Raw genomic sequence first — 20,749 nt, forward strand, 5'->3', positions numbered from 1 at the left:
TGTTCCTATGGATGTCATGTTTCATACATTCTATAAAGAAGACATTCAAACAATAAATATTAATTAATTAATTTGTTTTAAGTATCATTGTAAAAACTTTCGCAAAGAGTTTCTCGTGTATCTTTCACGTGTCCGCCGAACTGTTTTCACTAAAGGGGAAGGGACGAAGGCGAGTAACTGGCGCCTTAGCCGGTAGGCTTCAAGCAGGAAGAGCTCATTAGCCACATAGCAGAAGGAAAACTGAATTTAAAAATCTGCTGCCTTGCATCTATTCCCAAACATGGGAAAGCTGTCGTGGGTCAACCCTGAGGAAAAATAAGGACTTGGCAACCCCTAGGCAGTTTACAGCACACAGCGCTACACCCCATCAGAGCCTGTGACGCCACTGGTTCCAAACTGATCCCAAACTGTATATATTTCCTTTGCAAAGAATCACATAAGAAGCTTTTAATTTGATAACTCATGCCACCGATGTGCCCTTGAACTGTATTTTTGTTTAAAGAAATTCTTTTAATAATATCAGATGTAGGTGTGTGTAAAACAGTTTTCACAACTACAACGGCTGGTAAAATCAATGTTTTACCTATGTTTCCATATTTTGCTATAAGTAAAGAGATATTGTAAGATGCTCACAAACCAACATCTTCTCTCTATATATATGATGTTGAAGTGAGATTGTGTGGGTCTATTCTTAACTTTATCTTTGAGTGCTAGAAAATTTTTAAATCTTTATCTATTTTGTTAGGGTGACATTGTCTCAGATGATCCTCTAGCAATTGGTTTCGTATCATTATTTTAAAAAAGTCACTTAGGCAACGGCTTGTTTGACAAGGAAGGAATGAATCCCAGTTTTAAATAATCAATGATGGACAGTGTACATTTCTTTTCGTTAAACATTTGTTACATGCAGACAAAATTAAAATTTTTAAATAAGTATTGAGAAGATTCTTTGGTTTGATTAGCAGGATATATATTTAAATGATTTACCAAGATAAAAATCATATATTACTGTATAAAATAATTACATTAAATGAATGTAAAAATTTAAAAAAGAGTGATTAAGTCCCTTAATGTAATTAACACCATTTTTTTTACAAAATACATTAAATTCTTACCATTACCTATCAATCAGTCTGTTGAACCATGGGGGCACCACACAAGATCTGTCAACAGCCCTTCTATATTCCTCTCTGTACTTAGCCCTGGATAAACCATTTCATGGCAGACCTGCCCATTCTTTCATGTCTTCACATTGCTCTCTGTCTTTCATTCTTCATCCTGGAACTCAATGGTCAAAGGAGCATAACCCTGGTATTATTTTCTGGAAATAAAAAAAGACTGATTTAGTCCCTTAATGTAATTAACACAATTTTTTTTTAAAAATACATTAAATTCTTACCATTACCAATCAATTAGTCTGTTGAACCATGGGGGCACCAGACAAGATCTGTCAACAGCCCTTCTATATTCCTCTCTGTACTTAGCCCTGGATAAACCATTTCTTGGCAGACCTGCACATTCTTTGATGTCTTTCCATCTCTCTGTCTTCCTTCTTTGTACACAAATGGGGAAAAAATGGACCATAATTCTTAAAAAAGAAATTTAATATCATTAAATAAAATTTAATTTAATTTCTAATTATCAATAAAATATCTTACCAGAATGCTAGCCACACTTTCTAAAACTATGACCAGTGCCTTATTTAAATCTTGAATTATATTTCTAGTCTAGGAGTTCCAATCAATTTTGTTGTATACAAAGGCCATGATTTTGATTATAGGAATATGCCAGATGTCTGTTTTAGCATCTGAGTAAATAAATTAATGAAACTCCTATGACTCTAAGTTAGGGTAATGTCATCTTTCATATCTGTATTAAAAAAACACAAAAAAAAAAACAAAAAAAAACTGGACATACATTCCTCATTATCAGTTCCCATCCTGTTTGTCATTTAAATATTTTGGACATTCCTTTTACATTCCAGCCAAGATCTTGCAGCGGACAGTAGAAAATGGCAGTTTGAACTTCAGATCATTGTGTCAACCGTCTCGTGCAAACCACAAAACCAGGCAGTGTAATCAAGATCTACCTAAGAATGAAAAATACTATCAGATACAATTTCACATTACATCTAAAAAAGGATAGCTATATTTAACTTGATCTAGTAGAAGATGTACAACTATCATACCCATATAATGTAGATTAACAAACTGATTCAAGATAAATACTATTATCTTCTTATCTTATATAATACAGACGTTACTTCAAAAAAGAAGATGATTACGTCCTACGCGTCAAACATTTAGTCATGCATATTAACCAATGACTTAAATTCTGCCAAGTCACTGGTTTTCCTGGCTAGCTCAGGCAACCCATTCCATGCTCTAATAGCACTAGGGAAGAAGGAGTATTTGTACAAATTTGTCCTAGCATATGGGACGAGGAATGTGCCTTTATCTTTGTGTCTTTCAGAGTATTTTATTAAATTTTGTTTTTGTATTTGAAGATTATGGTTCAGTGTTTTATGTATGATTGCTACTTTACTTTTGAGCCTTCTGTCCTGAAGACTTTCTAAATTTAGTGATTTTACTAAAGGTGTTACTCTAGTCAAATGTGAATATTCGTTTGTTATGAATCGCACTGCTCTATTTTGTGTCTGTTCTAGTTTCTTAATGTTTTCTTGAGTTGTGGGGTCCCAAACGGAGGATGCATATTCTATTATTGGCCTAACCAAAGTTTTAAATAACATTTAAGTTTTATGTTCTTATTTGATTTATAGAAATTTCTTTTAATAAATCCTAATGCTTTGTTTGATTTTTTTGTTGTTTCATCAATATGTGGATTCCATGACAGTTTTTCATTTATTATAACACCTAGGTATTTTGCGTTTTTAGTCTGTGTTACTGGTTTGCCATGAATAAGATAAGTGGAATTAATTTGTTTTAGTTTTTTTGTTACTCTTAACAACTGACATTTTTCTGGCAATTTGATTCCCATTTCTGTAATTCATCTAATTCTCTTTGTAAAATATCTGTGTCTTGTGTTGTTTTTATTGTTCTATATATTATGCAATCGTCTGCAAATAATCTGACTTTTGTTCCTGAAGTAATGCAATTTGGTAAATCATTTATGTAAATTAAAAATAGTAGTGGACCCAAGACTGTTCCTTGAGGTACACCTGAGTTTACTGTTATCGGTGTTGATTTAGAGCCATTTATTATTACAGTTTGTTCTCTCCCTATCAGAAAGTCCTTAATCCACTGATGCAGTGGAACATTAATGCCAAAATATTTTAATTTTTTAAGCAAACTATGGTGGTGAACTTTGTCAAAAGCCTTAGAAAAATCTAGTAAGATAGCATCTATTTGTTCACTATTATCTAAACCTTTTGAAAAATCATCAATTAGTCCTATTAGTTGTGTTTCACATGATCTATATTTCCTAAAGCCATGTTGGTATGGTGTGAGGACATTATGTTTGTCTAAGTGGTTTATGATGTTTCTACATATTATGTGTTCTAGGATTTTACATGTGATGCTGGTAAGTGATACTGGTCTGTAGTTTCCTGGGTCAGATTTTTCTCCTTTTTTAAATAGGGGGGTGACATTAGCTTCTTTCCAGTCCTTTGGTACTCTGCCCTGGTTAAGTGAAGCCTGAAAGAGTATTTTGAACACTGGGGCTAGCTCATTACTTAATTCTTTGAGTAATCTAGCTGGAATACCATCAGGTCCAGAAGCTTTATTTGGTTTGGTGTTGGCTAATAGTTTTTGAATTCCATTTTCTTGTACTACTATATCTTCTATGTTGTCTACTTGGTTCAAATTCAGTAATATGTCTTTGTCTCCTGGGGCTGAGAATGCTGATGCAAAGTATTTATTTAGAATGTTTGCTTTAGTTTCATTATCATTATGTATTATCTATTAATCTAGAATACTAGGACTATAGTAATCTATACATTCTTTTTTAGACTCTACTAGACAAACTCTAATGATGATTCTAATATTAAATATGTAGATCTAGAGCAGTGGTTCCCAAAATTTTTTATCTCGTAGACCCCTTGCCATGTTTTCAGCTTTTCAGTAGAACCCCTGCTTAACTTATATTTTTTTTTTTTTGTATTTTTTTTTAGATAAATTTTTTTAAATTTTTATTTTTATTTTTTGTTTATTTTTTTTTAGATAATTTTTTTTTTTTTTTTTTTAATTTTTTTTTTTTCGAGAATTGACTATCCCGGTACTGACTTCACTGTAGACCAGTGGTTTCCAAACTTTTATAAAAAAATTTTTATAACTTTTTTTAACATTTTTTTTTTATTATTTTTTTTTCCGAGAATTGACTATCTTAGGACTGACTTCACTGTAGACCAGTGGTTCCCAAAATTTTAGTAAAATTTTTTTTTTTTTTTTTTTTTTTTTTAATGTTTTTTTTATAAAAAAAAAAATTTTTTTTAATTTTTTTTTTTTTTTAATTTTTTTTTTTAGATAAATTTTTTTTTTTTTTTTTATTTTTTTTTTTTTTTTTTTAGATAAATTTTTTTTTTTTTTTAATTTTTTTAGATAAATTTTGTTTTAAATTTTTTTTTTTTTTTTTTTTTTTTTTTTTTTTTTTGAGAATTCACTATTGCGGGACCGATTTCACTGTAGACCAGTGGTTTTCAAACTTTTTTGTTTCGTAGACCCCTTGCCATGTTTTCTGCTTTTTGGTAGACCCCCTGCTTAACTTATAGTGCTTTTTTTTTTGCAATTTATTTGAAAACTAATTTCTAATTTTAGTTAGTTGAAGAGTAAAATGCAATTTAAAAATACATATAAAGTATTAAATAATAACTCATTTTTATTGATAAAATTCAAATTTAACCAATTTAATATGTATTGCTGGAATCATCAAACACACTGGAAATGTTTTTTTACCCAGGCTTATCATCTGTTCCTATGGATGTCATGTTTCATACATTCTATAAAGAAGACATTCAAACAATAAATATTAATTAATTAATTTGTTTTAAGTATCATTGTAAAAGTTTTCGCAAAGAGTTTCTCGTGTATCTTTCACGTGTCCGCCGAACTGTTTTCACTTAAGGGGAAGGGACGAAGGCGAGTAACTGGCGCCTTAGCCAGTAGGCTTCAAGCAGGAAGAGCTCATTAGCCATATAGCAGAAGGAAAACTGAATTTAAAAATCTGCTGCCTTGCAACTATTCCCAAACATGGGAAAGCTGTCGTGGGTCAACCCTGAGGAAAATAAGGACCTGGCAACCCCTAGGCAGTTTACAGCACATAGCGCTACACCCCATCAGAGCCTGTGACGCCACTGGTTCGAAATTGATCCCAAACTGTATATATTTCCTTTGCAAAGAATCACATAAGAAGCTTTTAATTTGATAACTCATGCCACCGATGTGCCCTTGAACTGTATTTTTGTTTAAAGAAATTCTTTTAATAATATCAGATGTAGGTGTGTGTAAAAAAAAAAAAAAAAAAAAAAAAAACTTTTACTAAATGTTTGGGAACCACTGGTCTACAGTGAAGTCAGTCCTGGGATTGTGAATTCTCGAAAGAAAAAAAAAAAAAATTTAAAACAAAATTTATCTAAAAAAATTTAAAAAAAAAAAATTATCTAAAAAAAAAAATTATCTAAAAAAAAAAATTTAAAAAAAAAAAAAAAAAATTAAAAAAATTTTTTTTTTTTTATAAAAAAAACAAAAAAAAAAAAAAAAAAAAAAAAAAATTTTACTAAAATTTTGGGAACCACTGGTCTACAGTGAAGTCAGTCCCAAGATAGTCAATTCTCGGAAAAAAAAAAATAAAATTAAAAAAAAAATGTAAAAAAAAATTATAAAAATTTTTTTATAAAAGTTTGGGAACCACTGGTCTACAGTGAAGTCAGTACCGGGATAGTCAATTCTCGAAAAAAAAAAAAAATTAAAAAAAAAAAAAAAAATTATCTAAAAAAAAAATTAAAAAAAAATAAAAATTTAAAAAAATTTATCTAAAAAAAAAATACAAAAAAAAAAAAAATATAAATTAAGCAGGGGTTCTACCGAAAAGCAGAAAACATGGCAAGGGGTTTACGAGACAAAAAAGTTTGGGAACCACTGCTCTAGATCTACATATTTAATATTAGAATCATCATTAGAGTTTATCTAGTAGAGTCTAGAAAAGAATGTATAGATTACTATAGTCCTATAATTCTAGATTATTAGTCTAGATCTAACTAAAAATTTTCAATAAATATTCTGGATTTCTTCAGCTTGGTCCATGTCGATCCTATCGTCTTTGCCTTATAGTCCACCGTTCTTCTGTTTTCTTTGCTTTGAAATCTAGATTGACTAGATCTACACAATGTCAATATAATTTCTAGATCTATATATCTAAGACTAATTAGTATGGGCTTAATATTACTGTATTATTTAGTTTAACTACAATTTTTCAGGTCAGCAGCATTTTAGTAAGCACTGGTACAGCGTACCGGCACTTTTTTCAATGCAGCGAAAAAGTTACTTTTGTATTTTAAAGTTTATTATTTATTTATTAGTTGTTAAAAGGCAATCCATCACTGAGCTCCGGCACCTTTTTCTTTACAAAAAAGCACTGATTACCTGTATATTCTTTAACAATAATGGTTTACTATTCTCAGGAATTAGTCATTCAAAAGACGGTGAGGAAAAGAATGGTCGACAAACCTTGTGTGGTGCCTTAACAGTCCAACAGACTAAGGGATAGATAAAAAGGTGAATTTAATTTATATCTTGATCTATATAAGTTGATTTACTGGACTAAAAATCTAGATATTGGTAAAACTTTGCTATTCTATTCTAAATCTAGTGTGACATTCCATATTTTTTATTCTGATTTTAGATAGATCTTGATTAGATCTAGATCCCATATGTATAGGACTTAGCACTAGATCTCTAGAAATTATTGTATATGATGCTAGATCTAGAAAATCTAGACTTGATCATAGAAATCTTCAAGAAAAATAATGAACTAACCTAGACAGATCTCTTGAATTACATTGTAAATCATCTTGTTGAATTATCTCCACCACCTTCAGTCAATATACAACTATGGCTCATACGAGAACAAGAGCCTCTGCGTTGGCATCGACTATTTTCCAATCCTTTCTGTTCAGCTTCATCCATATTAAAATACATTTTAAAGGTTTTTATTACTTAATAGAAAAGATCTAGAATTTTAATAAGAATCTAGTCTATCTAGATCTAAAATTCTAGATCCACCCAATTTTATGTATACAAGTAGTATGGGTGTAGGATTGGCTTAATATAATAGTGAACAAATAGATGCTATCTTACTAGATTTTTCTAAGGCTTTTGACAAAGTTCACCACCATAGTTTGCTTAAAAAATTAAAATATTTCGGCATTAATGGTCCACTGCATCAGTGGATTAAGGACTTTCTGATAGGGAGAGAACAAACTGTAATAAAAAATGGCTCTAAATCAACACCGATAATAGTAAACTCAGGTGTACCTCAAGGAACAGTCTTGGGTCCACTACTAATTTTAATTTACATAAATGATTTACCAAATTGCATTACTTCAGGAACAAAAGTCAGATTATTTGCAGACGATTGCATAATATATAGAACAATAAAAACAACACAAGACACAGATATTTTACAAAGAGAATTAGATGAATTACAGAAATGGGAATCAAATTGGAGCATGTCTTTCCACCCAGAAAAATGTCAGTTGTTAAGAGTAACAAAAAAACTAAAACAAATTAATTCCACTTATCTTATTCATGGCAAACCAGTAACACAGACTAAAAACGCAAAATACCTAGGTGTTATAATAAATGAAAAACTGTCATGGAATCCACATATTGATGAAACTACAAAAAAATCAAACAAAGCATTAGGATTTATTAAAAGAAATTTCTATAAATCAAATAAGAACATAAAACTAAAAACTTTGGTTAGGCCAATAATAGAATATGCATCCTCCGTTTGGGACCCCACAACTCAAGAAAACATTAAGAAACTAGAACAGACACAAAATAGAGCAGTGCGATTCATAACAAACGAATATTCACATTTGACTAGAGTAACACCTTTAGTAAAATCACTAAATTTAGAAAGTCTTCAGGACAGAAGGCTCAAAAGTAAAGTAGCAATCATACATAAAACACTGAACCATAATCTTCAAATACAAAAACAAAATTTAATAAAATACTCTGAAAGACACAAAGATAAAGGCACATTCCTCGTCCCATATGCCAGGACAAATTTGTACAAATACTCCTTCTTCCCTAGTGCTATTAGAGCATGGAATGGGTTGCCTGAGCTAGCCAGGAAAACCAGTGACTTGGCAGAATTTAAGTCATTGGTTAATATGCATGACTAAATGTTTGACGCATAGGACGTAATCATCTTCTTTTTTGAAGTAACGTCTGTATTATATAAGATAAGAAGATAATAGTATTTATCTTGAATCAGTTTGTTAATCTACATTATATGGGTATGATAGTTGTACATCTTCTACTAGATCAAGTTAAATATAGCTATCCTTTTTTAGATGTAATGTGAAATTGTATCTGATAGTATTTTTCATTCTTAGGTAGATCTTGATTACACTGCCTGGTTTTGTGGTTTGCACGAGACGGTTGACACAATGATCTGAAGATCAAACTGCCATTTTCTACTGTCCGCTGCAAGATCTTGGCTGGAATGTAAAAGGAATGTCCAAAATATTTAAATGACAAACAGGATGGGAACTGATAATGAGGAATGTATGTCCAGTTTTTTTTTGTTTTTTTTTTGTTTTTTTTTTAAATACAGATATGAAAGATGACATTACCCTAACTTAGAGTCATAGGAGTTTCATTAATTTATTTACTCAGATGCTGAAACAGACATCTGGCATATTCCTATAATCAGTATCATGGCCTTTGTATACAACAAAATTGATTGGAACTCCTAGACTAGAAATATAATTCAAGATTTAAATAAGGCACTGGTCATAGTTTTAGAAAGTGTGGCTAGCATTCTGGTAAGATATTTTATTAATAATTAGAAATTAAATTAAATTTTATTTAATGATATTAAATTTCTTTTTTAAGAATTATGGTCCATTTTTTCCCCATTTGTGTACAAAGAAGGAAGACAGAGAGATGGAAAGACATCAAAGAATGGGCAGGTCTGCCAAGAAATGGTTTATCCAAGGCTAAGTACAGAGAGGAATATAGAAGGGCTGTTGACAGATCTTGTGTGGTGCCCCCATGGTTCAACAGACTAATTGATTGGTAATGGTAAGAATTTAATGTATTTTTAAAAAAAATTTGTGTTAATTACATTAAGCGACTTAATCAGTCTTTTTTTATTTCCAGAAAATAATACCAGGGCTATGCTCCTTTGACCATTGAGTTCCAGGATGAAGAATGAAAGACAGAGAGCAATGTGAAGACATCAAAGAATGGGCAGATCTGCCATGAAATGGTTTATCCAGGGCTAAGTACAGAGAGGAATATAGAAGGGCTCTTGACAGATCTTGTGTGGTGCCCCCATGGTTCAACAGACTGATTGATAGGTAATGGTAAGAATTTAATGTATTTTGTAAAAAAATGGTGTTAATTACATTAAGGGACTTAATCAGTCTTTTTTTATTTCCAGAAAATAATACCAGGGTTATCTTCCTTTGACCATTGAGTTCCAGGATGAAGAATGAAAGACAGAGAGCAATGTGAAGACATGAAAGAATGGGTAGATACGAAACCAATTGCTAGAGGATCATCTGAGACAATGTCACCCTGACAAAATAGATAAAGATTTAAAAATTTTCTAGCACTCAAAAATAAAGTTAAGAATAGACCCACACAATCTCACTTCAACATCATATATAAATAGAGAAGATGTTGGTTTGTGAGCATCTTACAATATCTCTTTACTTATAGCAAAATATGGAAACATAGGTAAAACATTGATTTTACCAGCCGTTGTAGTTGTGAAAACTGTTTTACACACACCTACATCTGATATTATTAAAAGAATTTCTTTAAACAAAAATACAGTTCAAGGGCACATCGGTGGCATGAGTTATCAAATTAAAAGCTTCTTATGTGATTCTTTGCAAAGGAAATATATACAGTTTGGGATCAGTTAGGAACCAGTGGCGTCACAGGCTCTGATGGGGTGTAGCGCTGTGTGCTGTAAACTGCCTAGGGGTTGCCAGCTCCTTATTTTTCCTCAGGGTTGACCCACGACAGCTTTCCCATGTTTGGGAATAGTTGCAAGGCAGCAGATTTTTAAATTCAGTTTTCCTTCTGCTATGTGGCTAATGAGCTCTTCCTGCTTGAAGCCTACTGGCTAAGGGGCCAGTTACTGGCCTTCGTCCCTTCCCCTTAAGTGAAAACAGTTCGGCGGACACGTGAAAGATACACGAGAAACTCTTTGTGAAAACTTTTACAATGATACTTACAATGATACTCAAAAAAAAAAAAAAAAATTAAAAAAAAAAAAAAAAAATTAAAAAAAAAAAAAAAAAAAAAAAAAAAAAAAAAAAAAAATTAAAAAAAAAAAAAAATAAAAAAATAAAAAAAATTTTACTAAATGTTTGGGAACCACTGGTCTACAGTGAAGTCAGTCCTGGGATAGTGAATTCTCGAAAGAAAAAAAAAAAATTTAAAACAAAATTTATCTAAAAAAATTAAAAAAAAAAAATTTTAAAATAAAATTTATCTAAAAAAATTAAAAAAAAAAAAATTATCTAAAAAAAAACATTAAAAAAAAAAAAAAAAAAAAAAAAAATTTACTAAAATTTTGGGAACCACTGGTCTACAGTGAAGTCAGTCCCAAGATAGTCAATTCTCGGAAAAAAAAAAATAAAAAAAAAAAATTTTTTAAAAATTATAAAATTTTTTTTATAAAAGTTTGGGAACCACTGGTCTACAGTGAAGTCAGTACCTGGATAGTCAATTCTCGAAAAAAAAAAAAAATTAAAAAAAAAAAAATTTTTTAAAAATTATAAAATTTTTTTTATAAAAGTTTGGGAACCACTGGTCTACAGTGAAGTCAGTACCTGGATAGTCAATTCTCGAAAAAAAAAAAAAATTAAAAAAAAAAAAATTATTTAAAAAAAAAAAAATAAATAAATAAAAATAAAAATTTAAAAAAATTTATCTAAAAAAAAAAATAAAAAAAAAAAAAATATAAGTTAAGCAGGGGTTCTACCGAAAAGCAGAAAACATGGCAAGGGGTCTACGAGACAAAAAAGTTTGGGAACCACTGCTCTAGATCTACATATTTAATATTAGAATCATCATTAGAGTTTGTCTAGTAGAGTCTAGAAAAGAATGTATAGATTACTATAGTCCTAGTATTCTAGATTATTAGTCTAGATCTAACTAAAAATTTTCAATAAATATTCTGGATTTCTTCAGCTTGGTCCATGTCGATCCTATCGTCTTTGCCTTATGGTCCACAGTTCTTCTGTTTTCTTTGCTTTGAAATCTAGATTGACTAGATCAGTGATGCCCAAACTACGGCCCGCGGGCCAGATGCGGCCCGCAACGTGGTTCCATCCGGCCCGCCGAAACGTCGGCACTATGTGTAGAAATCTACCTTCCAAACAAAAAAAAAAAAAAAGGTTGAAAAAATGTATCTTTACCTACGTTTGGGCCCTCACTTTTTTCTCTCATGGATTGGTACCATGAACTTTAACATTTGTGTGTTTATGAAATGGGACTCTGAATGTAGAATCTACCAGGACAAGTTAGCAGATCTTTACTTTTTTTTTTTTTTGTTCAACATGATAATAAGCCAACATATTTATTTTGTAAAGAAAGTGTGGCTGTTTAATAAAACAACTTAAAAACGGCATTATAAAATAAATATGGTGGCATTCTTGGTTTGAGTCGCGAATAAAAAATTGTTAAATACTATGCTTAGATATTGGAGGATATTTATCAAAAAGAGACCACAACATGAGCCAGTGTTGCTCACATTTAAGTAGAGAATGTAACCTATTGTCTGACGCGTAAAAAATATAATTGTCAAATAACCTAATAATTAAGTGTCAAATCCATAGGTTTCTACCAAAATAGTTTCAGAACAATTTTATTTTATTTTTATAACTTTTCGTTCATGTGGCCCGCGAGATGAGTGTTGGAAATTATAATGACCCGCGGGTAAAATTAGGTTGGGCATCACTGGACTAGATCTACACAATTCCAATATAATTTTTAGATCTATATATCTAAGACTAATTAGTATGGGCTTAATATTACTGTATTATTTAGTTTAACTACAATTTTTCAGGTCAGCAGCATTACAGTAAGCACTGGTACAGTGTACCGGCACTTTTTTCAATGCAGCGAAAAAGTTACTTTTGTATTTTAAAGTTTATTATTTATTTATTAGTTGTTAAAAGGCAATCCATCACTGAGCTCCGGCACCTTTTTCTTTACAAAAAAGCACTGATTACCTGTATATTCTTTAACAATAACGGTTTACTATTCTCAGGAATTAGTCATTCAAAAGACGGTGAGGAAAAGAATGGTCGACAAACCTTGTGTGGTGCCTTAACAGTCCAACAGACTAAGGGATAGATAAAGGTGAATTTAATTTATATCTTGATCTATATAAGTTGATTTACTGGACTAAAAATCTAGATATTGGTAAAACTTTGCTATTCTATTCTAAATCTAGTGTGACATTCCATATTTTTTATTCTGATTTTAGATAGATCTTGATTAGATCTAGATCCCATATGTATAGGACTTAGCACTAGATCTCTAGAAATTATTGTATATGATGCTAGATCTAGAAAATCTAGACTTGATCATAGAAATCTTCAAGAAAAATAATGAACTAACCTAGACAGATCTCTTGAATTACATTGTAAATCATCTTGTTGAATTATCTCCACCACCTTCAGTCAATAGACAACTATGGCTCATACGAGAACAAGAGCCTCTGCATTGGCATCGACTATTTTCCAATCATTTCTGTTAAACTTCATCCATATTAAAATACATTTTAAAGATTTTTATTACTTAATAGAAAAGATCTAGAATTTTAATAAGAATCTAGTCTATCTAGATCTAAAATACTAGATCCACCCAATTTTATGTATACAAGTAGTATGGGTGTAGGATTGGCTTAATAGTATTTATCTTGAATCAGTTTGTTAATCTACATTATATGGGTATGATAGTTGTACATCTTCTACTAGATCAAGTTAAATATAGCTATCCTTTTCTAGATGTAATGTGAAATTGTATCTTATAGTATTTTGCATTCTTAGGTGGATCTTGATTAAACTGCCTGGTTTTGTGGTTTGCACGAGACGGTTGACACAATGATCTGAAGTTTAAACTGCCATATTCTACTGTCCGCTGCGAGATCTTGGCTGGAATGTAAAAGGAATATCCAAAATATTTAAATGACAAACAGGATGGGAACTGATTATGAGGAATGTATGTCCAGTTTTTTTTTGTTTTTTTTTTTGTTTTTTTTAAATACAGATATGAAAGATGACATTACCCTAACTTAGAGTCATAGGAGTTTCATTAATTTATTTACTCAGATGCTGAAACAGACATCTGGCATATTCCTATAATCAGTATCATGGCCTTTGTATACAACAAAATTGATTGGAACTCCTAGACTAGAAATATAATTCAAGATTTAAATAAGGCACTGGTCATAGTTTTAGAAAGTGTGGCTAACATTCTGGTAAGATATTTTATTGATAATTAGAAATTAAATTAAATTTTATTTAATGATTTTAAATTTCTTTTTTAAGAATTATGGTCCATTTTTTCCCCATTTGTGTACAAAGAAGGAAGACAGAGAGATGGGAAGACATCAAAGAATGGACAGGTCTGCCATGAAATGGTTTATCCAAGGCTAAGTACAGAGAGGAATATAGAAGGGCTGTTGACAGATCTTGTGTGGTGCCCCCAAGGTTCAACAGACTGATTGATAGGTAATGGTAAGAATTTAATGTATTTTGTAAAAAAATGGTGTTAATTACATAAAGGGACTTTATCAGTCTTTTTTTATTTCCAGAAAATAATACCAGGGTTATGCTCCTTTCACCATTGAGTTCCAGGATGAAGAATGAAAGACAAGAGAGCAATGTGAAGACATCAAAGAATGGGCAGGTCTGCCATGAAATGGTTTATCCAGGGCTAAGTACAGAGAGGAATATAGAAGGGCTGTTGACAGATCTTGTGTGGTGCCCCCATGGTTCAACAGACTGATTGATAGGTAATGGTAAGAATTTAAAGTATTTGTAAAACATTTTCTAGCTATGGTTATAATTACATTATAACAAGGGTAATAAACTTGTAGCTTAATTTTGTTGTTTTTTTTTAAGTAGAAATGAAATTTAATTTTTTTAAGAAGCGGCTTAATCTCTATATTCCCTTTTCAAGAAAATAAAACCAGGATTATGGTCCTTTTACCATAGAGTTCCAGAAGGAAGAATGAAAGAAAGACAGAGCAATGGGAAGGCTTCAAAGAATTGGCAGGTCTGACATTAAATGAAGTTTTATCCAAGGCCAAGTAAAGAGAGGAATAAAGAAGGATGGTTGACAGAACTTGTGTGGTGCCCCAATGGTTCAACAGATTAGGTAAAGGTAAGAAAATAATGTATTTTGTAAAATATTTTGTAGTCATGGTGATCATTTCATAAATACTAAAGTAATTTAAATTGTGGAATTAAACTATTTTCGAAATTGCATTTTGTATTGTGTTGCTATTTTGATCTGGAGCTTTGTTTTTGTTGTGCCGCTTTTTTTAATCTGTGCATTTTTTTGGTGGCTATTTTTAATCTGGCATGTTAATATTGAGGCTGTTTAGAATCGACTTGGGATTAGTTTTGTTAACCAGTTATTTTGAATCGGACTTGTCCATTTTGTGTGTATTATTTAGCAACGACTTCCTTTTTTTTAATTTTTTTTTTTTTTTTATGTTGGCTATTTGGAATCGACTTGCAATGGCTGTAGCTGTTTGATTCTTACTTGTCATTTTTGTGATTAATGCTCGGAATAGAACTTGTACATTTAAAAAAAAATTGTATGTGGTTATTTAGAATTGGCATTCAAGTTTTTCGTAGTCGCTGTTTGAATCGACATATGCTTTTTTGTGATTGCTGTTTGGAATCAAACTAGTGCATTCATTTTATGGTTATTTAGAATGGACATTTTTAAATTTTTTTTTGTAACTGATGTTCGACATCGGACTTGTGTTTTTTTTTTTTTTTTTTTTTTTGTTTGTTTAGAATCAACGTGTTTTGTATAGTGGCTGTTTGAAAAGAAATTTGCTTTTTTCGTGATGGCTGTTTGGAATGAAATAGTCCTTTTTTGTAATGGCTGATTGGAATCGGACTTGTGTGATTATGTTATTGATGTTCAGAATTGGACTTGTGTCTTTTTATGATCAGTAATATAAATCCGACTTGCGCATTTTTTTTTGGTGGTTATTAAAATTTTTGTGATGGGTGTTTTTAATCATACTTATTTTTTGTGTGGGCTGTTTGAAAAAGACTTGTGTTTTTCTGTGATGGATATTCACATTCCGAGTTGTGCATTTACTTTGTGTTTTTTTTAGAATGGCATTTTTATTTGTTTATTTTATGTGATGGCTGTTAGAAGTCTGACTTATGCCTCCTTTTTAAGATCGGTGTGGAGTTCGAAACTGGACTTGGTGGGTTTTTTTTGTGATCAATGTTCGGCATAAGACTTGTTTTTTTTTTTTTTAAATCAACTGCTTTTTTTAGTAGTGGCTGATTGAATTGACATTTGGGTCTTTATTGATGGCAGTTTGGACATGTGTTTTTTTAATTGATGTTCTTTATCAGATTTGTTAGTTTTTCTTTTATCAATGTTTTAAATTGGACTTGTGCATTTTTGTGATCAATGTTCTGCATTAGACTTGTGGGCTTTTTTTTTTGTGATGGCTTTTTATGAGCTCTGTTTGAAATTAGACTTGTGTGTTTTTTGTGATCATTGTTCAGTAGCGAATTTTTTTTTTTTTTTTTTTTTAAAGAATCATGTGCTTTTTTTAGTAGCTGAATGAATTGACATTTTCTTCTTTGGAGATGGCTGTTTAGAATCAAACATGTGTATATTACTTAAGCTCTTCATTGGATTTGTGTGTTTTTATGATCAATGTCTGATATTGTGTTTTTCATAGTGGTTGTTTAAATTAGTTGCTTTTTTTTTTGTGATGGCTGTTTGGAATCAGACTTTTGCATTTTTTTGTTTGTTTGTTTGTTGTTATTTAGAATTGACTTGATTATTTTTTGGCAGTTAATATTTGGAATCTACTTGATAACTTTTCTTTATGACTGCTTGGAATCGACTTTTGTGTTATTTGTAGTGGCTGTCTGGAATTATCTTGTATTATTTTGTTATGGCCTTTCAGAATCAAACTTATATTTTATCTTTTTTAGGTTATTTAGATTTTATTTTTATTTTTTTGCTTTAGCTATTATAATCCAAATTTGCTTTTTTGTGATGACTTTTCATATTGACACTGGTTGAATAAAAATTTAATTATTTTTTATTTCACATGATGCAAGTTTACCTTTTATTTTGCAGTAATTAGATTCATTGTGAAGATGTGTGCACTGGGCTGGAACATTTCCAGAGAAAGCTGGACTAGCCATGCATCAGGTAATTATTTACTATTACTGAATGTTATTAAGGTATTATCTTACACCTATCTTTTCCTCAACTGATCTTAGGTACCCATTAGAGTTGGGTTGACTTGGAATTATCATAAATATCCTGGAATTCAAAACCCCAGTCTTTATGATGTTGTAACCTTCAGCCACCTAATCATCTAGTTAGTAGGTGAAAGAAGCGTATACCAAAAAATGGATGCAAAAACTATTATCTAACATAGAGAACATAAATTTAGATCTCTACTCATCTATCATGATCTAGTCAATCTTGATTAGAGTTTATAATAATTTTAGATTCTAGATCTAAAGCTAAATAATATATTCTATTTCTATATTTTTCAATAGACTCTAGACTAGATTGTCACTAGATCTTGTTAGTCATCTAGACAATCTCATCTTATTTCTCAGTTTACTCAAGACTATGGTCTCTAGCAAAGGTTAGAATTTTTTTTTTAATTCAGGAATTAAAAGGGCGCCTCGGAGTAACCCACCCAACTTTAATGGGTACCTGACATTAGTTGGGGAAAAGTATTTGCATATGGCCATTGTGCTGGCAGTGCTGGCCTTTGGGGATTGGATGCCATAGGCAAGGTGAATTTGGTGGCCCTTAATTAAAAAGAAATTGTGAAAAGTTAAAAATAAGGCTATTTCAATTGTTTGGTTGAAATAATCAATGCTGGCGAGTAACAAAATATTATAATGTCATTTAATTAAGCCCTTAGTTTTCAATTTTTTTTTTTTTAGATCTTGATATATGTATTACATACTTTTTATTTTTATATATGTTATGGATTTAGTTTATTTATAAAGCAGTTTAATAAATATTCTTTTCAAATTTTTTCCAGCATACTAGCCAAGATTGATACCTCTCCACAAATCAACAAAGACATCAACGAAGCTTTGTTAAAGCTAGTGACAATTTACATATGTTTTCTTATGTGGCTTAATTATAATAATGTCAAGAAAGTTAATTAAATAAGAACTATACATTTTATTGTTAGGCTTATGTTAGTCTTAACTATTTCTGTAATTCTTCATTATGGGGGGCATTATGAATCTTAGATAGTTTTCAATGGACCTCATTCACCAATTGTAAACAAACAACATTTAGCCACGTGGTGCTTTATCTCTTCTATATAATTTACGATCTCATGTTTAATTTATGATGGTTGTCACGAGACAGTTTTTTTCATTGTTTTATCAATAAGATCACGTGACTAAATGTTGGTGAATGAGGTCCATTCTAAGATAAGTTAATTTTTATTGATCCAATCAAATGGATATTCAGTTTGACTACAATTTTGCTTATAAAAAGCTCAATCATATAGTTTTGTATTAAATAATAGTTTAATTGCGTTTTAGGTACTGATAGTTAGTATGCTATGTAATATTTAAATGCAGTTTTTTATTATTAAAAATCATTGTTATGTAAAGAATGATTTTCTGTAATATTAGACATAATTGTAGGTCTTTCTGTGTAGCAACTATACTGCACACTTTTTTTTCATTCCTACGAGTAGATAATATAATTTATTCAATGATAATAAAGAGCTTTGAAATAAATGTCTTTATAATTCTGTACTTATTTCATAATAAAGTAATTTTTACTATCCAAGAAGAAATGCATTTAGAATTTCTATGTGAGAATGATATTTAAATATGTACAGTAGCATGACAAAAGAGCTTTTACATTATATTCTAAAAAGATGTATTACTCTTGCTTATAGCTATAACAATATTTGTCTTGATCTTTTGCAAAAATCAATTTTAAGATAAAACTTAAAATTCTGAAAATCACTATAACCCAAAATAGTGTACTATTCTGTTCATGCGTCATGGTCCCTCTCTCAACCTTGCTGATGAGATCCAAAAGAACGCTTCGAGTTACATTTGGCACCAACATAGTTGCAGAAGCTGCTGGAGGAAATTTCACGGTTTATACTCCCAACGCCTAAGGGGCTTCACTCCTGATTATTCCGTGAGGTTGTTACCGCAATGCAGCAAGGGTTTGAAATCACAGTACCCCTAGATGAATTGCCTAACTAGGCTGACGAGCTCCATTTACCCGAAGCTCCCGGTTTTGTGGCGCCAAGTATCCGCCTTCACCTGTTAGTAAGAGCAGTTTTGCCGGGCTTAGTATCTAAGCCACACGAGAAGGCCAGGTGCTGGACTTGGTTGTCAGAGGCTATCTGAGACGCTTGCCTTTAGGAGTATTTTATATACAATGGAAGCTTATCCCCACTGACACCCCCGGCCATGACAACCACATTAAGGTGCACAATACTTTGGTATCTAACTGTGCATTGTACCTGACTTAGTACACTCTGATAAAATTTATAAGATTGAAAAAGGTAACAAAAACTATTACCTTAAAATGCATCAATGCATTTCTATATGTTTTATTCTTATTCTCTTCCTATCAGTTATAATCTGGCGATATAAATCTATTATTTCTGTTGTTGTTGTTTTTTTCCATATCAGTTTTAAGCTGGCGATATTAAAAATCCACTAGGTTATTCCCCCCTTGGAAACTACTTTTAGTCTTGATCCAGCGCCTAGACAACGCAAAAAATCTGGCCAGTGGTAGCAAGGTCTACTTAGAGACATAAATAGTTCTGTGAAGTTATAATTTGATTAAAATTTAAGGTGCTATTGACATGTATTATTATGAAGATAAAGTTGAAATAAATATTGAATTAAAATAGATCTAGGCTTATATCTAGTCGAATAGTAAAATTAGAAAATAGATCTGCGAAGTTATATTTTGATTTATGATGCTGTCAACATGTAATATTTTTAAGATAAGGTGGAAATTGATATCGATCTTTTTTTTCTTTTAGCCTTTATTATGGTCATATGGAGTTAAAGGGAAACTCCGATGACTTTGACAATTTTTGATATAATATGTGTTTTGATTTACAGATAATGAATATATGATTCTTTTTTTTTTTATTTGCAATAATAACTTAGTTATTGATGTTTTTCTGACGTAATTTTTCTGCGCATCCAAAACAGTCAGACTTTCACCGGGTTTCTATGTGACGTCACAAAGGTGTTTTAATCTATTGACTATTGAAAGTATAACAGGAGACCATACAGCAAAGTTTACATTCTCGTAAAAGAAATATATCTTTGTCTATGCAGTTAGATCTAGGATCTTGTAAGCAAAGAAAAAATGCGTATTAAAAGTAGATTTACATGCTTGACTAATCACGGCAGTGTGTATTTTCTCGCCAGACCACTCAACACACAACAAACACTATCGCTCGGTTGTCTTGTCATGACCGACTACACGTAGTCTAGACTAGTCTTACACTGACCAGTTTGTTCGAATCATTCAGACACACGATCTATTTACTTCTTGGGATAGGGAGAGGCTTAGATGAAAATGTTACTTTTTTTCTGGAGTTAGTTATCCTAATGCTTTTGGATCTATCTATACATGTTTATATAAATAACTGTATCATAGCTCTGGACTAGGCCGTCACTAAGCCTAACAGCCTAATAGCTACTGTAAGAATGAAGCGATACGATTGGTTAAAGTTTCAAGTTTCTCTTTCAGTATTGTTTAGTGAAGTGACGCATGAAATAACTTAAAACAAAATCTCACAGAACCCCGTTTTTTTGGGGGCGTGGAGAATTTTCTGTCTAATTTATTAAATATAAAATTTTCTGAGCATTTAAATAACAAATGATATAATGTTTACTATTACAACTTTTTACGCAGAATTTAAATAAGTCAATAACTAAAATTTGAAAAACTATCGGAGTTTCCCTTTAATGCCTTTAATAGATAATATTTGGAATCTTTTTTTTTTCTGTCAATGATGGGTGGGTGCATTGGTGGATTTATTTATTTTTTTGCACTACCACCCAATCTTCAATTAAAAAGTGATGCATCTTAGTAATCTTACTTTTTTTTTTCTCGCTTATTTATAATCCCTCACACAGTGTCACACACATACATACACACACACATTGGCAGACTGGCTGCATGGAGCAGCACATAATCCCCCAGCATCCTCATGAGATCCTGCTGTCGTGTATGGGACGCCACTATATGTAAGCATTCATTCACTAAAGCCCCGTGCTGCACGCATT

The 20,749-nt window shown here is 31.2% G+C and overlaps 2 long non-coding RNA genes across 2 annotated transcripts; both read left to right on the forward strand.

Moving 5' to 3' along the window:
* The first annotated feature begins 8,520 nt into the window (after nucleotides 1-8,520).
* LOC129926098 (uncharacterized) lies at nucleotides 8,521-9,209 on the forward strand. The gene is made up of 3 exons (XR_008777788.1): nucleotides 8,521-8,747; nucleotides 8,859-9,007; nucleotides 9,114-9,209. It is a non-coding gene; the product is annotated as an uncharacterized LOC129926098 (long non-coding RNA).
* Nucleotides 9,210-12,466: 3,257 nt separating this feature from the next.
* LOC129925655 (uncharacterized) lies at nucleotides 12,467-13,802 on the forward strand. Its single transcript, XR_008777350.1, has 3 exons — nucleotides 12,467-12,566; nucleotides 13,259-13,430; nucleotides 13,541-13,802. It is a non-coding gene; the product is annotated as an uncharacterized LOC129925655 (long non-coding RNA).
* The last annotated feature ends 6,947 nt before the right edge of the window (nucleotides 13,803-20,749 follow it).

The sequence above is a fragment of the Biomphalaria glabrata genome, chromosome 4 (assembly GCF_947242115.1).
Source record: "Biomphalaria glabrata chromosome 4, xgBioGlab47.1, whole genome shotgun sequence".
In the NCBI taxonomy this organism is placed as follows: domain Eukaryota; kingdom Metazoa; phylum Mollusca; class Gastropoda; family Planorbidae; genus Biomphalaria; species Biomphalaria glabrata.